This window comes from Salmo trutta, chromosome 12 (genome assembly GCF_901001165.1).
Source record: "Salmo trutta chromosome 12, fSalTru1.1, whole genome shotgun sequence".
Taxonomy (NCBI): Eukaryota; Metazoa; Chordata; class Actinopteri; order Salmoniformes; family Salmonidae; genus Salmo; species Salmo trutta.
The window spans coordinates 94,821,160-94,837,307 of record NC_042968.1 but is presented as its reverse complement, the minus strand read 5'-3'; the positions used below and the strand labels follow the sequence as shown (position 1 = coordinate 94,837,307).

At 45.2% G+C, this 16,148-nt stretch overlaps 1 protein-coding gene across 1 annotated transcript in view; it reads right to left on the bottom strand.

The window, feature by feature from the left end:
* The window catches only part of thsd1 (thrombospondin, type I, domain containing 1), a 51,714-nt gene extending 35,939 nt beyond the window's left edge, over positions 1-15,775 (bottom strand). Inside the window, exon 1 of the mRNA XM_029770398.1 lies at positions 15,562-15,775. The gene's annotated coding sequence lies outside the window, so the exon portion shown is untranslated. The remainder of the gene's footprint in view (positions 1-15,561) is intronic.
* Between the last annotated feature and the right edge of the window lie 373 nt (positions 15,776-16,148).

Here is a 16,148-nt window from a genome sequence, read left to right as displayed (position 1 = left end):
TCAGGGCAGGGTACTGGGTGGAGGCTGGCTAGTAACAGTCACTAAGGTTCAGGGCAGGGTACTGGTCGGAGGCTGGCTAGTAACAGTGACTAAGGTTCAGGGCAGGGTACTGGGTGGAGGCTGGCTAGTAACAGTAACTAAGGTTCAGGGCAGGGTACTGGGTGGAGGCTAGTAACAGTGACTAAGGTTCAGGGCAGGGTACTGGGTGGAGGCTGGCTAGTAACAGTAACTATAGTTCAGGGCAGGGTACTGGGTGGAGGCTGGCTAGTAACAGTAACTAAGGTTCAGGGCAGGGTACTGGGTGGAGGCTGGCTAGTAACAGTAACTAAGGTTCAGGGCAGGGTACTGGTCGGAGGCTGGCTAGTGATGACTGTTTAACAGTCTGATGGCCTGGAGATAGAAGCTGTTTTTCAGTCTCTCTGTCCCAGCTTTGATGCACCTGTACCGTGTCCGTCTTCTGGATGATAGCGGTGTGAACAGGCGGTGGCTATAGTCTCCTGTTGTCCACAATCAGCTAATTCCTTTTGTTGACATTGAGGGAGGTTCATTTCCTGGCACCACTCCGCCAAGGGGTCTCGTCGCTAATCAGGCCTACCACTGTTGTGTCGTCAGCAAACTTGATGATTGAGTTGGGAGGCGTGCGTGGCCAGGGAACAGGGAGTACAGGAGGGTGTCTGTCTGACCGTCTGTATCTCAGTCTCACAGTAACCCAAAACGGAATTGATTAAAGACATTCCCTGGAACCTTGGCGACTACATGAGTATTTTTTTTTTTAAACGTCCCACTTTGGGCTGAATGTGTCAATGTGTAGTTCATACATAAATAACTTATGAGCAGAATTACTGTTTTACCTCAATTAACCACAAACTCCCTGGTTTAAAAGTGACTGTTTTCTGTGGTGTCATTTTGAGTACGGCAAGCTGGGGTCCCGTGGGCCGGCCCCCTAGCAACAGGAGTTCCAGTCCCTCGCCATTTGAGTGACAGCTAGCAAGATGCACATTGACCAGTTAGACAGTGACAGAAGAAGACCCTGTGTTTTAGTACACATATCGGCACAGTGACGTGGATCTTTAAGTAATGGTTCTGCTGGTTGTACTCACCAGTACTACTGCTGGTTGTATGTACCAGTACTGCTGCTGGTTGTATGTACCAGTACTACTGCTGGTTGTACTCACCAGTACTACTGCTGGTTGTATGTACCAGTACTGCTGCTGGTTGTATGTACCAGTACTGCTGCTGGTTGTATGTACCAGTACTACTGCTGGTTGTATGTACCAGTACTACTGCTGGTTGTATGTACCAGTACTGCTGCTGGTTGTACTCACCAGTACTACTGCTGGTTGTATGTACCAGTACTGCTGCTGGTTGTACTCACCAGTACTACTGCTGGTTGTATGTACCAGTACTACTGCTGGTTGTACTCACCAGTACTGCTGCTGGTTGTACTCACCAGTACTACTGCTGGTTGTATGTACCAGTACAACTGCTGGTTGTATGTACCAGTACTACTGCTGGTTGTATGTACCAGTACTACTGCTGGTTGTACTCACCAGTACTACTGCTGGTTGTATGTACCCGTACTGCTGCTGGTTGTATGTACCAGTACTACTACTGGTTGTATGTACCAGTACTGCTGCTGGTTGTATGTGCCAGTACTGCTGCTGGTTGTATGTACCAGTACTACCACTGGTTGTACGTACCAGTACTGCTGCTGGTTGTACTCACCAGTACTGCTGCTGGTTGTATGTACCAGTACTACTGCTGGTTGTATGTACCAGTACTACTGCTGGTTGTATGTACCAGTACTACTGCTGGTTGTACTCACCAGTACTACTGCTGGTTGTACTCACCAGTACTGCTGCTGGTTGTATGTATCAGTACTACTGCTGGTTGTACTGCTGCTGGTTGTACTACTGCTGGTTGTACTGCTGCTGGTTCTACTGCTGCTGGTTGTACTGCTGCTGGTTGTATGTACCAGTACTACTACTGGTTGTATGTACCAGTACTGCTGCTGGTTGTACGTACCAGTACTGCTGCTGGTTGTACTCACCAGTACTACTGCTGGTTGTATGTACCAGTACTACTGCTGGTTGTATGTACCAGTACTACTGCTGGTTGTATGTACCAGTACTACTGCTGGTTGTATGTACCAGTACTGCTGCTGGTTGTATGTACCAGTACTGCTGCTGGTTGTATGTACCAGTACTACTGCTGGTTGTATGTACCAGTACTGCTGCTGGTTGTACGTACCAGTACTGCTGCTGGTTGTATGTACCAGTACTACTGCTGGTTGTATGTACCAGTACTACTGCTGGTTGTATGTACCAGTACTGCTGCTGGTTGTACTCACCAGTACTACTGCTGGTTGTATGTACCAGTACTGCTGCTGGTTGTACTCACCAGCACTACTGCTGGTTGTATGTACCAGTACTACTGCTGGTTGTATGTACCAGTACTACTGCTGGTTGTATGTACCAGTACTACTGCTGGTTGTATGTACCAGTACTACTGCTGGTTGTACTCACCAGTACTGATGCTGGTTGTACTCACCAGTACTACTGCTGGTTGTATGTACCAGTACTACTGCTGGTTGTATGTACGAGTACTACTGCTGGTTGTACTCACCAGTACTACTGCTGGTTGTATGTACCCGTACTGCTGCTGGTTGTATGTACCAGTACTACTACTGGTTGTATGTACCAGTACTGCTGCTGGTTGTATGTGCCAGTACTGCTGCTGGTTGTATGTACCAGTACTACTACTGGTTGTATGTACCAGTACTACTGCTGGTTGTATGTACCAGTACTACTGCTGGTTGTACTCACCAGTACTACTGCTGGTTGTACTCACCAGTACTGCTGCTGGTTGTATGTATCAGTACTACTGCTGGTTGTACTGCTGCTGGTTGTACTACTGCTGGTTGTACTGCTGCTGGTTGTACTGCTGCTGGTTGTACTGCTGCTGGTTGTATGTACCAGTACTACTACTGGTTGTATGTACCAGTACTACTGCTGGTTGTATGTCCCAGTACTGCTGCTGGTTGTATGTACCAGTACTGCTGCTGGTTGTATGTACCAGTACTACTACTGGTTGTACGTACCAGTACTGCTGCTGGTTGTACGTACCAGTACTGCTGCTGGTTGTATGTACCAGTACTGCTGCTGGTTGTATGTACCAGTACTACTGCTGGTTGTATGTACCAGTACTACTGCTGGTTGTACTCACCAGTACTACTGCTGGTTGTACTCACCAGTACTACTGCTGGTTGTACTCATCAGTACTACTGCTGGTTGTACTCACCAGTACTACTGCTGGTTGTACTCACCAGTACTACTGCTGGTTGTACTCACCAGTACTACTGCTGGTTGTACTCACCAGTACTACTGCTGGTTGTACTCACCAGTACTACTGCTGGTTGTATGTACCAGTACTGCTGCTGGTTGTACTCACCAGTACTACTGCTGGTTGTACTCACCAGTACTACTGCTGGTTGTATGTACCAGTACTGCTGCTGGTTGTACTCACCAGTACTACTGCTGGTTGTATGTACCAGTACTGCTGCTGGTTGTATGTACCAGTACTACTGCTGGTTGTATGTACCAGTACTGCTGCTGGTTGTATGTACCAGTACTGCTGCTGGTTGTATGTACCAGTACTACTGCTGGTTGTATGTACCAGTACTACTGCTGGTTGTATGTACCAGTACTGCTGCTGGTTGTACTCACCAGTACTACTGCTGGTTGTATGTACCAGTACTGCTGCTGGTTGTACTCACCAGCACTACTGCTGGTTGTATGTACCAGTACTACTGCTGGTTGTATGTACCAGTACTACTGCTGGTTGTATGTACCAGTACTACTGCTGGTTGTACTCACCAGTACTGCTGCTGGTTGTACTCACCAGTACTACTGCTGGTTGTATGTACCAGTACAACTGCTGGTTGTATGTACCAGTACTACTGCTGGTTGTATGTACCAGTACTACTGCTGGTTGTACTCACCAGTACTACTGCTGGTTGTATGTACCCGTACTGCTGCTGGTTGTATGTACCAGTACTACTACTGGTTGTATGTACCAGTACTGCTGCTGGTTGTATGTGCCAGTACTGCTGCTGGTTGTATGTACCAGTACTACTACTGGTTGTATGTACCAGTACTACTGCTGGTTGTATGTACCAGTACTACTGCTGGTTGTACTCACCAGTACTACTGCTGGTTGTACTCACCAGTACTGCTGCTGGTTGTATGTATCAGTACTACTGCTGGTTGTACTGCTGCTGGTTGTACTACTGCTGGTTGTACTGCTGCTGGTTGTACTGCTGCTGGTTGTACTGCTGCTGGTTGTATGTACCAGTACTACTACTGGTTGTATGTACCAGTACTACTGCTGGTTGTATGTCCCAGTACTGCTGCTGGTTGTATGTACCAGTACTGCTGCTGGTTGTATGTACCAGTACTACTACTGGTTGTACGTACCAGTACTGCTGCTGGTTGTACGTACCAGTACTGCTGCTGGTTGTATGTACCAGTACTACTGCTGGTTGTATGTACCAGTACTACTGCTGGTTGTATGTACCAGTACTACTGCTGGTTGTACTCACCAGTACTACTGCTGGTTGTACTCACCAGTACTACTGCTGGTTGTACTCACCAGTACTACTGCTGGTTGTACTCATCAGTACTACTGCTGGTTGTACTCACCAGTACTACTGCTGGTTGTACTCATCAGTACTACTGCTGGTTGTACTCACCAGTACTACTGCTGGTTGTATGTACCAGTACAACTGCTGGTTGTATGTACCAGTACTACTGCTGGTTGTATGTACCAGTACTACTGCTGGTTGTACTCACCAGTACTACTGCTGGTTGTATGTACCCGTACTGCTGCTGGTTGTATGTACCAGTACTACTACTGGTTGTATGTACCAGTACTGCTGCTGGTTGTATGTGCCAGTACTGCTGCTGGTTGTATGTACCAGTACTACTACTGGTTGTACGTACCAGTACTGCTGCTGGTTGTACTCACCAGTACTGCTGCTGGTTGTATGTACCAGTACTACTGCTGGTTGTATGTACCAGTACTACTGCTGGTTGTATGTACCAGTACTACTGCTGGTTGTACTCACCAGTACTACTGCTGGTTGTACTCACCAGTACTGCTGCTGGTTGTATGTATCAGTACTACTGCTGGTTGTACTGCTGCTGGTTGTACTACTGCTGGTTGTACTGCTGCTGGTTCTACTGCTGCTGGTTGTACTGCTGCTGGTTGTATGTACCAGTACTACTACTGGTTGTATGTACCAGTACTGCTGCTTGTTGTACGTACCAGTACTGCTGCTGGTTGTACTCACCAGTACTACTGCTGGTTGTATGTACCAGTACTACTGCTGGTTGTATGTACCAGTACTACTGCTGGTTGTATGTACCAGTACTACTGCTGGTTGTATGTACCAGTACTGCTGCTGGTTGTATGTACCAGTACTGCTGCTGGTTGTATGTACCAGTACTACTGCTGGTTGTATGTACCAGTACTGCTGCTGGTTGTATGTACCAGTACTGCTGCTGGTTGTATGTACCAGTACTACTGCTGGTTGTATGTACCAGTACTACTGCTGGTTGTATGTACCAGTACTGCTGCTGGTTGTACTCACCAGTACTACTGCTGGTTGTATGTACCAGTACTGCTGCTGGTTGTACTCACCAGCACTACTGCTGGTTGTATGTACCAGTACTACTGCTGGTTGTATGTACCAGTACTACTGCTGGTTGTATGTACCAGTACTACTGCTGGTTGTACTCACCAGTACTGCTGCTGGTTGTACTCACCAGTACTACTGCTGGTTGTATGTACCAGTACAACTGCTGGTTGTATGTACCAGTACTACTGCTGGTTGTATGTACCAGTACTACTGCTGGTTGTACTCACCAGTACTACTGCTGGTTGTATGTACCCGTACTGCTGCTGGTTGTATGTACCAGTACTACTACTGGTTGTATGTACCAGTACTGCTGCTGGTTGTATGTGCCTGTACTGCTGCTGGTTGTATGTACCAGTACTACTACTGGTTGTATGTACCAGTACTACTGCTGGTTGTATGTACCAGTACTACTGCTGGTTGTACTCACCAGTACTACTGCTGGTTGTACTCACCAGTACTGCTGCTGGTTGTATGTATCAGTACTACTGCTGGTTGTACTGCTGCTGGTTGTACTACTGCTGGTTGTACTGCTGCTGGTTGTACTGCTGCTGGTTGTATGTACCAGTACTACTACTGGTTGTATGTACCAGTACTACTGCTGGTTGTATGTCCCAGTACTGCTGCTGGTTGTATGTACCAGTACTGCTGCTGGTTGTATGTACCAGTACTACTACTGGTTGTACGTACCAGTACTGCTGCTGGTTGTACGTACCAGTACTGCTGCTGGTTGTATGTACCAGTACTACTGCTGGTTGTATGTACCAGTACTACTGCTGGTTGTATGTACCAGTACTACTGCTGGTTGTACTCACCAGTACTACTGCTGGTTGTACTCACCAGTACTACTGCTGGTTGTACTCACCAGTACTACTGCTGGTTGTACTCATCAGTACTACTGCTGGTTGTACTCACCAGTACTACTGCTGGTTGTACTCATCAGTACTACTGCTGGTTGTACTCACCAGTACTACTGCTGGTTGTACTCACCAGTACTACTGCTGGTTGTACTCACCAGTACTACTGCTGGTTGTACTCACCAGTACTACTGCTGGTTGTACTCACCAGTACTACTGCTGGTTGTATGTACCAGTACTACTGCTGGTTGTATGTACCAGTACTACTGCTGGTTGTATGTACCAGTACTACTGCTGGTTGTATGTACCAGTACTACTGCTGGTTGTATGTACCAGTACTGCTGCTGGTTGTATGTACCAGTACTGCTGCTGGTTGTATGTACCAGTACTGCTGCTGGTTGTATGTACCAGTACTACTACTGGTTGTATGTACCAGTACTACTGCTGGTTGTATGTACCAGTACTACTGCTGGTTGTACTCACCAGTACTACTGCTGGTTGTACTCACCAGTACTGCTGCTGGTTGTATGTATCAGTACTACTGCTGGTTGTACTGCTGCTGGTTGTACTACTGCTGGTTGTACTGCTGCTGGTTGTACTGCTGCTGGTTGTACTGCTGCTGGTTGTATGTACCAGTACTACTACTGGTTGTATGTACCAGTACTACTGCTGGTTGTATGTCCCAGTACTGCTGCTGGTTGTATGTACCAGTACTGCTGCTGGTTGTATGTACCAGTACTACTACTGGTTGTACGTACCAGTACTGCTGCTGGTTGTACGTACCAGTACTGCTGCTGGTTGTATGTACCAGTACTACTGCTGGTTGTATGTACCAGTACTACTGCTGGTTGTATGTACCAGTACTACTGCTGGTTGTACTCACCAGTACTACTGCTGGTTGTACTCACCAGTACTACTGCTGGTTGTACTCACCAGTACTACTGCTGGTTGTACTCATCAGTACTACTGCTGGTTGTACTCACCAGTACTACTGCTGGTTGTACTCATCAGTACTACTGCTGGTTGTACTCACCAGTACTACTGCTGGTTGTATGTACCAGTACAACTGCTGGTTGTATGTACCAGTACTACTGCTGGTTGTATGTACCAGTACTACTGCTGGTTGTACTCACCAGTACTACTGCTGGTTGTATGTACCCGTACTGCTGCTGGTTGTATGTACCAGTACTACTACTGGTTGTATGTACCAGTACTGCTGCTGGTTGTATGTGCCAGTACTGCTGCTGGTTGTATGTACCAGTACTACTACTGGTTGTACGTACCAGTACTGCTGCTGGTTGTACTCACCAGTACTGCTGCTGGTTGTATGTACCAGTACTACTGCTGGTTGTATGTACCAGTACTACTGCTGGTTGTATGTACCAGTACTACTGCTGGTTGTACTCACCAGTACTACTGCTGGTTGTACTCACCAGTACTGCTGCTGGTTGTATGTATCAGTACTACTGCTGGTTGTACTGCTGCTGGTTGTACTACTGCTGGTTGTACTGCTGCTGGTTCTACTGCTGCTGGTTGTACTGCTGCTGGTTGTATGTACCAGTACTACTACTGGTTGTATGTACCAGTACTGCTGCTTGTTGTACGTACCAGTACTGCTGCTGGTTGTACTCACCAGTACTACTGCTGGTGTATGTACCAGTACTACTGCTGGTTGTATGTACCAGTACTACTGCTGGTTGTATGTACCAGTACTACTGCTGGTTGTATGTACCAGTACTACTGCTGGTTGTATGTACCAGTACTGCTGCTGGTTGTATGTACCAGTACTGCTGCTGGTTGTATGTACCAGTACTACTGCTGGTTGTATGTACCAGTACTGCTGCTGGTTGTATGTACCAGTACTGCTGCTGGTTGTATGTACCAGTACTACTGCTGGTTGTATGTACCAGTACTACTGCTGGTTGTATGTACCAGTACTGCTGCTGGTTGTACTCACCAGTACTACTGCTGGTTGTATGTACCAGTACTGCTGCTGGTTGTACTCACCAGCACTACTGCTGGTTGTATGTACCAGTACTACTGCTGGTTGTATGTACCAGTACTACTGCTGGTTGTATGTACCAGTACTACTGCTGGTTGTACTCACCAGTACTGCTGCTGGTTGTACTCACCAGTACTACTGCTGGTTGTATGTACCAGTACAACTGCTGGTTGTATGTACCAGTACTACTGCTGGTTGTATGTACCAGTACTACTGCTGGTTGTACTCACCAGTACTACTGCTGGTTGTATGTACCCGTACTGCTGCTGGTTGTATGTACCAGTACTACTACTGGTTGTATGTACCAGTACTGCTGCTGGTTGTATGTGCCTGTACTGCTGCTGGTTGTATGTACCAGTACTACTACTGGTTGTATGTACCAGTACTACTGCTGGTCGTATGTACCAGTACTACTGCTGGTTGTACTCACCAGTACTACTGCTGGTTGTACTCACCAGTACTGCTGCTGGTTGTATGTATCAGTACTACTGCTGGTTGTACTGCTGCTGGTTGTACTACTGCTGGTTGTACTGCTGCTGGTTGTACTGCTGCTGGTTGTACTGCTGCTGGTTGTATGTACCAGTACTACTACTGGTTGTATGTACCAGTACTACTGCTGGTTGTATGTCCCAGTACTGCTGCTGGTTGTATGTACCAGTACTGCTGCTGGTTGTATGTACCAGTACTACTACTGGTTGTACGTACCAGTACTGCTGCTGGTTGTACGTACCAGTACTGCTGCTGGTTGTATGTACCAGTACTACTGCTGGTTGTATGTACCAGTACTACTGCTGGTTGTATGTACCAGTACTACTGCTGGTTGTACTCACCAGTACTACTGCTGGTTGTACTCACCAGTACTACTGCTGGTTGTACTCACCAGTACTACTGCTGGTTGTACTCATCAGTACTACTGCTGGTTGTACTCACCAGTACTACTGCTGGTTGTACTCATCAGTACTACTGCTGGTTGTACTCACCAGTACTACTGCTGGTTGTACTCACCAGTACTACTGCTGGTTGTACTCACCAGTACTACTGCTGGTTGTACTCACCAGTACTACTGCTGGTTGTACTCACCAGTACTACTGCTGGTTGTATGTACCAGTACTACTGCTGGTTGTATGTACCAGTACTACTGCTGGTTGTATGTACCAGTACTACTGCTGGTTGTATGTACCAGTACTACTGCTGGTTGTATGTACCAGTACTGCTGCTGGTTGTATGTACCAGTACTGCTGCTGGTTGTATGTACCAGTACTGCTGCTGGTTGTATGTACCAGTACTGCTGCTGGTTGTATGTACCAGTACTACTACTGGTTGTATGTACCAGTACTACTGCTGGTTGTATGTACCAGTACTGCTGCTGGTTGTATGTACCAGTACTACTACTGGTTGTATGTACCAGTACTACTGCTGGTTGTACTCACCAGTACTGCTGCTGGTTGTACTCACCAGTACTACTGCTGGTTGTATGTACCAGTACTACTGCTGGTTGTATGTACCAGTACTACTGCTGGTTGTATGTACCAGTACTGCTGCTGGTTGTAATCACCAGTACTACTGCTGGTTGTATGTACCAGTACTACTGTTGGTTGTACTCACCAGTACTACTGCTGGTTGTACTCACCAGTACTACTGCTGGTTGTACTCACCAGTACTACTACTGGTTGTACTCACCAGTACTACTGCTGGTTGTATGTACCAGTACTACTGCTGGTTGTATGTACCAGTACTACTGCTGGTTGTATGTACCAGTACTACTGCTGGTTGTATGTACCAGTACTGCTGCTGGTTGTACGTACCAGTACTGCTGCTGGTTGTACTCACCAGTACTACTACTGGTTGTATGTACCAGTACTACTGCTGGTTGTATGTACCAGTACTACTGCTGGTTGTATGTACCAGTACTACTGCTGGTTGTACTCACCAGTACTGCTGCTGGTTGTACGTACCAGTACTGCTGCTGGTTGTATGTACCAGTACTACTGCTGGTTGTACTGCTGCTAGGTTGTACTACTGCTGGTTGTACTGCTGCTGGTTGTACTGCTGCTGGTTGTACTGCTGCTGGTTGTACGCACCAGTATTGGTTGGAAAGTGGAAAGTCACGATCCTGTTCAGGCTGAATGTACAAACAGTAGGCCAAATCAAATTCAGCAGTTATAAAACCTGTCCAACAGGTGTTGAAGCCTGGGGACCTATAGCAACCCCCCGCAATCTCTATCTCTTATCTCCTGCTCAAATACTTTTCTACAAGTCTATGAGGTGAATCAGAGATCAGAGTTGACAGGTTAATTATTCTCAGGTTGCCTAAGTTATTACTAGTAACAGATATCACATGATATTCATTCCAATAACGACAGCAGCAGAACACACGTTTGTGTTTACTTTGCTATTATATTACATAGAATATTCACCTACAAGAGCCTGGGATTGTTACTGAGGAACACTCACATTGTCTTGGCCTTATTGTCTTGTAGATGAGGAGAAAAGGCTGTAGTCTGGTATGAAACAGAGAGAGCTCAGCCAATGTTATACAACACAGGAGGCTGGTGGAGGGAAGCTACAGGAGGACGGGGTTCATTGTAATGGCTGGAATGGAATAAACGTAACAGAGTCGACCATGTGGCTTCCATGTGTTTGATACCGTTCTGTTTATTACAACGAACCCGTCCTCTTAAACCTCCTCCCACCAGCCTCCTCTGCTACACACACACACACACACACACACACACACACACACACACACACACACACACACACGCACACACACACACACACACTCACAGGCCAACTCTGCTCACAGGCCAACTCTGCTCACAGGCCAACTCTGCTGCTGTGTCCGTCCAACAAAACCCACTGACTCCAAGTTTCTCCCTGCCACACACACATATCACTGTCCATGTCAACTACAAGACACTAGACAGGCCAAACCCACAGCCAGCTCATCTCACTGTTCATATCAATTATAAACAGACACATTACGATATATATATATATATTAAAATAAATACGATTCAAATTAGGCTATATATTAAAAAAAATGTTTTAAAAAGTATTTCTTTTAATTGTATTTATTTAATCAGGGGTGTAGAGCAGCCGGTGCACAGCGGAGCGACTCTGCTCCACCTCTCAGAATTGTTCTGGCTCACAAGATCCTGTAATGACGAGTATTCTACATAACAAACTGAATATAAACAGCACGGTCAAATCTACGTTTATTTATCAGGTTACTGTTAGACCCCAAAAAACACCATGACATTTCTTAGAACAATTTAGGATGATTGTGTTGAACTGTTGAATTTGGTTTCTCATGCGGTGACCGTGTTTAACGCCATCCGCTCTATAATGTGGTTAGTTCGGCCCGGTTAGCCACCGTTATCGTTCAACAAGATCAACATGTATATTCCCATGAAACTGATGGTGGGGGGATCATTTACATTTTACATTTACGTAATTTAGCAAACGCTCTTATCCAGAGCGGATCAAACGGTTGGCATGCAGCATGGACGTTTCACCTGTAAAACGTGAAGAATTATATCATTCACGATTTGACAGTGACGACGGCCTAATTTATAATAAGGTAGATCTAACTTGGTGTTTTAGGATTTAAAACAATATTAAATGTTCCTTTAGCCACTGCCATCGGAATACAGTATGTGTTACCATAGTAATATAATACAGTATGTGTTCCCATAGTAATAGAATACAGTATGTGTTACCATAGTAATAGAATACAGTATGTGTTACCATAGTAATAGAATACAGTATGTGTTACCATAGTCATGGAATACACTATGTGTTACCATATGTAACAGTGTAGGTTCCGTCCCTCTCTTCGCCCCAACCAGGGCTCGAACCAGGGACCCTTGCACACATCAACAACTGACACCCACCGAAGCATCGTTACCCATCGCGCCACAAAAGCCGCGGCCCTTGCAACGCAAGGGGAAACCCTACTTCAAGTCTCAGAGCGAGTGACGTCACTGATTGAAATGCTATTAGCGCGCACCACCGCTAACTAACTAGCCATTTCACATCGGTTACACATAGTAATATAATACAGTATGTGTTACCATAGTAATACAATACAGTATGTGTTACCATAGTAATAGAATACAGTATGTGTTACCATAGTAATATAATACAGTATGTGTTACCATAGTAATAGAATACAGTATGTGTTACCATAGTAATAGAATACAGTATGTGTTACCATAGTAATAGAATGCAGTATGTGTTACCATAGATAGTCATGGAATACAGTATGTGTTACCATAGTAATATAATACAGTATGTGTTACCATAGTAATAGAATACAGTATGTGTTACCATAGTAATAGAATACAGTATGTGTTACCATAGTAATAGAATACAGTATGTGTTACCATAGTAATATAATACAGTATGTGTTACCATAGTAATAGAATACAGTATGTGTTACCATAGTAATATAATACAGTATGTGTTACCATAGTAATAGAATACAGTATGTGTTACCATAGTAATATAATACAGTATGTGTTACCATAGTAATAGAATACAGTATGTGTTACCATAGTAATAGAATACAGTATGTGTTACCATAGTAATATAATACAGTATGTGTTACCATAGTAATAGAATGCAGTATGTGTTACCATAGATAGTCATGGAATACAGTATGTGTTACCATAGTAATATAATACAGTATGTGTTACCATAGTAATAGAATACAGTATGTGTTACCATAGTAATAGAATACAGTATGTGTTACCATAGTAATGGAATACAGTATGTGTTACCATAGTAATAGAATACAGTATGTGTTACCATAGTAATAGAATACAGTATGTGTTACCATAGTAATAGAATACAGTATGTGTTACCATAGATAGTCTTAAAATATTATTGTAACAGTAATCTCATATCGGGTTACTGACCACCATCCATTGAATTCAGAATAATAAGTGGTGATTATCTGGCCTTGGGGAGAGAGAGCACAGCTCTACAGGAAGAACACACAGCTCTACAGGAAGAATACACAGCTCTACAGGAAGAACACACAGCTCTACAGGAAGAACACACAGCTCTACAGGAAGAACACACAGCTCTACAGGAAGAACACACAGCTCTACAGGAAGAACACACAGCGCTACAGGAAGAACACACAGCGCTACAGGAAGAACACACAGCTCTACAGGAAGAATACACAGCCCTACAGGAAGAACACACAGCCCTACAGGAAGAACACACAGCTCTACAGGAAGAACACACAGCTCTACAGGAAGAACACACAGCTCTACAGGAAGAACACACAGCCCTACAGGAAGAATACACAGCCCTACAGGAAGAACACACAGCTCTACAGGAAGAACACACAGCTCTACAGGAAGAACACACAGCTCTACAGGAAGAACACACAGCTCTACAGGAAGAACACACAGCTCTACAGGAAGAACACACAGCCCTACAGGAAGAACACACAGCTCTACAGGAAGGGCTACAGGAAGAACACACAGCCCTACAGGAAGAACACACAGCTCTACAGGAAGAACACACAGCTCTACAGGAAGAACACACAGCCCTACAGGAAGAACACACAGCCCTACAGGAAGAACACACAGCCCTACAGGAAGAACACACAGCTCTACAGGAAGAACACACAGCTCTACAGGAAGAACACACAGCCCTACAGGAAGAACACACAGCCCTACAGGAAGAACACACAGCCCTACAGGAAGAACACACAGCTCTACAGGAAGAACACACAGCCCTACAGGAAGAACACACAGCTCTACAGGAAGAACACACAGCGCTACAGGAAGGGCTACAGGAAGAACACACAGCTCTACAGGAAGGGCTGATATTTCAGTTGTCGCAGTCAGTGAACAGCAGGTAGAAGGTATTTCGCAATATTTTAAAAATACAATTGCGGTTAGAATCTGTTTGAATAGATGAGTGCCACTGGAAAGTTGGACTATAATCTCCTCCTCATATAGTAGGCCTGAGATCTGGGTCCACTCTTTTCATTGGCCTATGATCAGTGGTGGTTCTAGACCATTTCAACTGCTGGGGGGGGGCCAAGCTGGGGCCAGTTGTACTGTTAGAGGGGCCAGTTGTACTGTTAGAGGGGCCAGTTACATTAGACGTTATTGTTGTCATATCGTTTTCTTCACTGCATTAGCAGGCAAAAGACCATGTTCATAATCATCATCGTTGCCACTGTCTAATAACAGATGTAAAAAAAAAATAACGATAGCAAAAATTTGTTATGTAAAAATGATTTCATACTCCACATTTAGGGGGGGCCACAAGGGGGTCCAAAATTGTTGTCACAGGGGCATTGCCCCCCCCCCCCCCCCCCCCCCCCCAACCGCTAGTGCCTATGATATTGCCTTTAAGACATTGGTCGTTGGTTTTATTGATCTCAGTATTTAAAATGTCAGAGTAGCTTGTCATTTTGATCATTTGTGTGGTATAAAAAATGTATATATATTGTAACGTCTCCAATAACTGGTGACAGCCCACAGCCCTGGCTTGCATGCTAGTAGTTCCTATAAACTTCCAGTCATTGTGCTAACACTAGTTAGCATCGGCTCGCAAAACTGTCTTCTTCTCTTCATACTGGAAGCAGACAGCCTAAATATAACAAATGGTATGCAGGAGTTCATCTGGCTCTGGGGGAAGTAGATTAAAGGGCCTCTCCACTGCTCATTTCAACTTCTGTTGAATGTCTTTTGAATTGACGTGGAAACAACGTTTGACTCAACCAGCGTTGTGCCCAGTGGGTCATTGCCAAAATCCTGAACTATCCTTTTAAGCTCATAAGGACATTAGCCTATATAACATATAGCCTAATGTTTTCTCAATGTTTGCTTAAATGAATAGGACATTTTAGAGATGTTAGTCTTTCTGTCCCTCAGGATATAATGACCAGTCAGACGTATTCCAAAACGGGGGTCGGCGTACACGTTTTAGACTACCTGTCATTCTCGATTGACTATGACCACATTTCGCGTACTTACATTCCCTGTAGAGTCAGAAAAGGCATTGATTATTCCCAACGAAACCTCCATCAAACGTCTCGACTCATCCGTGGAAACGTCATTCCGTCCGTTTCTGATCGTCAACCTCCACAGATGATAAATTACCGTCACCCGCCGAACAGCAGCTCGATTACAGATCAACTTCAGAGAGAGAGAAGCAGAGCAGAGACCGGGGAGCCACGGAAATCCCTTTGCGCGCGTCCGTGCGGTGAGCGGACAGAGCGGAGCCAGGGTGACCGCGCATTCCCGTGCCGCTCGTCCTCTGTTACGGCCCGTTATCCGCGGCTCACTGCGGCGATAACAACCGATAAGGTTGTACGTGGCCCTCCGTGCTGTCAATCAGTTGTGTTTCAATTAATGTATTGATCTCAAACACATCTCAAAGTTTGCGCCAAGAACAGAAGTAAAAGGTTTAAAAGATTAATAAAAAGACAGACTACATGACTTAAATGACAAAGGATTTTTTTTCTTTCATATTTAACGAGGGTAATAAAAGCAGGAAATATAAGGTAGGCTGTAGCTTATTGGGTTCCAAGGAAAATACTCAGCACACAGAATAATATTTT